Below are 5,201 nucleotides of genomic sequence, written 5' to 3'. Positions count from 1 at the left end.
TGACTTGATCATGTTAGACTCCTACGAATGTTATAAGATCCTCTATTCGGCTTTTCTTTCCGAACACCGAACAGAGCATCAGGGGCTACTGTCTATGCGGTAATATTATTACATATTTTTTACTTACCTCAAAGCCTGTTAGAAGGCTGGCATAGGCTTCAGTCGGTCCACTCTTGGCGGACTGATCCTTCTAGATCACCGCACTCATAATAGTGCGGTGCTCCTCATTGATGGAGGCGTCGTTAAGCATCTCCAGCAAATTGTCCGGTGCCTCCGGTTGGATGGAGGTCACCGGCTCGGTAGGCTTGCTCCTCTTGGAAGGAGGCTGCCTACCAGAGTCCGGAACCGTTGAAGGTTCTGGCGCAGTGTCCGGCTCAAGGCCGGACTTGGAGCCCTTGGGGGTTCTATCCCCTTTACGCCTGGAGTCCGGGAGGTTGCCTTGCGGCGCCTCCAGGACCACCTCCTCCTGCCTTGGAACCTGTTGGGACACCACCTCGGTGCCGTCCGTAGGGTGGGGGCAGGAAGCCATCGGAAGCGAATTCACATCCGACGAATCCAGGGAGCCGCTCGACGACTCGTCGAGCCCGACCTTGGGCGGACTGCACAATCATGTTCGACGTAAGGAAAAATTGTGCAATGGGGGAATTCTTTGAATCACTCGGGTATCCGGATACTTACGATCTTGCTAGGGGCTTGGCCCTGTGCGGCCACTCCTCTTCTCCGTCGTCGGCGTTGGTGGAGTAGTCCGGAGGAGGGGTCTTCCCTCTCTTGGACCCTTCGGCCTCCCCGGTCGGGGCGGCCTTCCTTTTCTTCCCTCCCCCCACTGGAGGGGGAGAGGTCTCTTCTTCCTCCTCCTCGTCTTCATGGGAGGAGTGCGCCTTGGAGTCGTCGGATGATGAATCTGACACCTCCTGGCATCGGGCACTCTTTCGAGTCCACGTGGCCTTCTTCTTGGCCTTCTTCTCCGGCACCACGTAGGGTGCCGGAACCAGCAGCTTCACCAAGTGAGCGTTCCCTGGGCCTTCGGGCAAAGGGGCCGGACAGTTGATCTGTCCGGACGTCTCCTGCCAATCCTGTCAAAGGTAAGGGAGCTTAGATCCCGCATGGAGTCAAACTATAAAAAACTAATACCCTGTAAAAGGTAAAAACAGCTTACCGCACGAGCGTGACGCTGCGTGCTGAATCCGCGATCCTCGGTGGCGGATGCGGGGGCCTCGGCGCCCTTGAAAAGCACCTTCTAGGCATCTTCGTACATTGTGTCGAAGAGCCTGCTCAGAGTTCGGTGCCGCGCCGGTTCGAACTCCCACAGGTTGAAAGCCCGTTGTTGACACGGGAGGATCCGGCGGATGAGCATAACCTGGACTACGTTGACAAGTTTGAGCTTCCTGTCCACCAGGGTTCGGACGCATGTTTGAAGTCCGGTCAGCTCTCCTTTTTTACCCCACGACAGGCTCGTCTCTTTCCAGGAGGCGAGCCGCGTAGGGGGTCCGGATCAGAACTCGGGGGCTGCGACCCATTCAGGGTCGCGCGGCTCGGTGATGTAAAACCACCCCGACTGCCACCCCTTTAGGGATTCCACGAAGGAGCCCTCGAACCATAGGACGTTGGGCATCTTGCCCACCATGGCGCCTCCGCACTCCGCTTGGGTGCCACGCACCACCTTCGGCTTGACATTGAATGTCTTGAGCCATAGGCCGAAATGGGGGCGGATGCGGAAGAAAGCCTCGCACACGACGATAAACGCCGAGATGTTGAGGAAAAGTTCGGCGCCAGATCGTGGAAATCCAGGCCATAGTAGAACATGATCCCCCGGACAAATGGGTGGAGAGGGAAGCCCAGTCCGCGGAGGAAATGGGGGAGGAACACCACCCTCTCATGGGGCCTAGGGGTGGGGATGAGCGGCCCCTCTTCGGGAAGCCGGTGCGCGATATCGTTAGACAAGTATCCGGCCTTCCTCGGTCTTTTGATGTGTCCCTCCATGACGGAGGAGACCATCCACTTGCCTCCCGCTCCGGACATGGCTGGAGAAGGTTGAGGTGAGGTGTGCGGACTTGGGCGTTGAAGCTCGAGTGCGCGAAAATGGATAGGCAAAGGAGGAAGAAGGCGTGGATGAAAAGGTGGATCCTCATCCCCTTATATAGGCGGACGCGACTATGCGCCCCCACCAGCCTGATAAAACTCGCTTATCTCCCAAGCGCCGTAGTCAATGGCGCGGTTGATTTACCCACACTCGTATTGATGAGAATCCCGGAATAAGGGGACACGATCTCTGCTTTAACAAGATGTGCCAAGGAAACCGCCTCGCTAAACGCGCTGAGGTGGGATAATAAAATGTTTCGAATAAAGACTTGGCCGTGGTGTGACATCACGCTGCGGAATACGTCAGCAGATTAGATTTGTGTAAATATTATTCTCTCTATGGAAATTTGTGGAAACTTATTTTGCAGATCTGGACACTACCTTTGTGTTCAAAATCTTCTATGAAGTACTTGGAGGGGGAACCCGCCTGGCAATGCCGAAGACAATCTGCGCGCCGGACTCATCGTCATTGAAGCCTGGTTCAGGGGCTATTGAGGGAGTCCTGGATTAGGGGGTGTCCGGATAGCCGGACTATACCTTCGGCCGGACTCCTGGACTATGAAGATACAAGATTGAAGACTTCGTCCCGTGTCCGGAAGGGACTTTCCTTGGCGTGGAAGGCAAGCTTGGCGATACAGATATGTAGATCTCCTACCATTGTAACCGACTCTGTGTAACCCTAGCCATCTCCGGTGTCTATATAAACTGGAGAGTTTTAGTCCATAGGACGAACAACAATCATACCATAGGCTAGCTTCTAGGGTTTAACCTCTCTGATCTCGTGGTAGATCTACTCTTGTACTACCCATATCGTCAATATTAATCAAGCAGGACGTAGGGTTTTACCTCCATCAAGAGGGCCTGAACCTGGGTAAAACATCGTGTCCCCTGCCTCCTGTTACCATCCGGCCTAGACGCACAGTTCGGGACCCCCTACGCGATATCCGCCGGTTTTGACACCGACACACTTGCTTGTTCTTCAATGCTTCCACTCTTCTTTGCCCCTCCTACCCACCCTCCATTAATGCCCTCCCTCCTTTCTCTTCCTTTCTTTTGCCCCTCCTCACCTTATCTTCATTGCCCCTCCACCAGCCCCTCCATTAATGCCCTCCCTCCTTCCTCTTCCTTTCTTTTGCCCCTTCTCCCCTTCTCTTCTTTGCCCCTCCACCACCCCCTCCATTAATGCCCTCCCTCCTCCCTCTCCTAGTTCTCTCTCTCCCTAGCTAGTTGGAGCTATACTTATGTAGGTACCTCACTATCTAGAGCTACTAGCTAATTATAAGAAGGTGCTCGATATCCCTCTCGACAAATAGGTGAGCAAAAAAAGAGTTGTGCAAGAATGGAAATATGCGTGTTTGCGATTAGGACCGAAACTATGTGCGATATGAATATACTGAATTGTGTGTGGCATGTGAGTGACATGAGTTGCCTATGTTTTGCCGTAATGTCGATTCAATTCCGTTTCGGCGAATTTTGGGCAAACTCAATATGTCCTATGTTTAGGGAAGGTCATGCCAAATTTTTGTATGAATTTGATCCATGTATGCATATATACGTGGTTATAATATTTGCTCCACGCGCAGGTGATCATGAAGGTCAATGGAAGGATGGTGGAAAGATACTGGCAATCTGCTGTGGATGACATGTATGAAAAAAGACTGAAGGATGTTTTATGTCCATGTCGAAAATGCAAAGGAATAGTCAGGCTCGACCCCTTTGAGGGTGGCACATTCAAGGCGCACCTGCCAATGCATGGTTTCATGCATGGCCATACTCGGTGGATAAGTGAAGATGATGATGAGGAGGAGGATGTTGACGGGGCAGGAAATAACGTCATGGGGCCACCAGACGAAGAGATGACCGATTATGTGCCCGAAGAGGAAGGCGGCCTTGGAAATGTCGATGGCGAAGAGGTAGTTCAAGGCAGACAAGACACGGACACGCCACCGTCTTTGTCGCTACTAAGTTCAACCATGCGGGACCCGCATGTTCGAGACCTTCTTCGCAAGAAGACGACCAGCGACAGAGCTGCTTCTAAAGAGGAGGCCAAACTGGCGCAACTGGAGGTAGACTTGATGACTCCTTTGTATGATGGTTGCAATCCCGAGGTGACCCGCTTGAGTTTCACAGTAGAACTTCTGAAGATGAAGGCAAAAAACAAATGGACAGATACAAGCCTGGATGAGCTTCTGAAGTATCTAAAGAAGGTTCTTCCCGCGAGAAGCCTGTGTCCTACTAGTGTCGAGGAGGCAAAGAAAATCGTGTGCCCTCTTGATCTGCCACACATTAGATATCACACAAGCATCAATGATTGCATCATATATCAGAATGAGCATGCGGAAAAAAGAATCTGTCCAAAGTGCAATGCTTCACGATATAAAAAGGCCTGAAAGAAAGCGCCACAGAAAGTAGTATGGTACTTTCCGACCACTCCATGTCTACAACGGTATTTCGTAGATCCTAAGGAAGCAAAGCTTATGCGCTGGCACGCGAAGAGGGTGAAGACAGATGACGGAGTTGAGCCGAAGCTGAGACACCTCGCAGCTGCTAGCCAGTGAAGAGCATTAAATGCTGAATTTGATTTTTTCGCAAATGATCCAAGGAACATCGTGCTTGGCGCTAGTAGTGATAGCATGAATCCATTTGGCAACCAGAACACCAATCAGAGCACATGGCCCGTGTTTTTATGGATGTACAACCTCCCCCCTGGTTGTGCATGAAGGAAAAATACATACACATGGCTATGCGTATTCAAGGGCCGAGACAACCAGGAAATGATATAAATTTGTATCTCGGGTTACTGAAAGAGGAGCTACATACCTTATGGACAACGCCGGCCAAGACATGGGATGCAAGAAAAGGAGAGTATTTATACATGAGAGCCGCACTGATCACGATGGTGCAGGACTATCTCGGTTATGGCTATCTCTCCGGCTAGGTGTGCCACGGATATTGCGGATGCACGAGGTGCATGGATGATACAACTTCTCTGCAGCTATCGAAAGATGGCGGGTCTTCGAAAATCGTTTACATGGGGCATCGAAGATGGCTCGATAAGGATGACCCGTGGAGAAATCATGGAGATCTATTCAATGGTAAGGCTGAGCATCAAGGTCCTCCAC

The sequence above is a fragment of the Triticum urartu genome, chromosome 5A (assembly GCF_056163025.1).
Source record: "Triticum urartu cultivar PI428250 chromosome 5A, HENAU_Tu73, whole genome shotgun sequence".
Lineage (NCBI taxonomy): Eukaryota > Viridiplantae > Streptophyta > Magnoliopsida > Poales > Poaceae > Triticum > Triticum urartu.
This window is presented reverse-complemented; position numbering follows the sequence as displayed.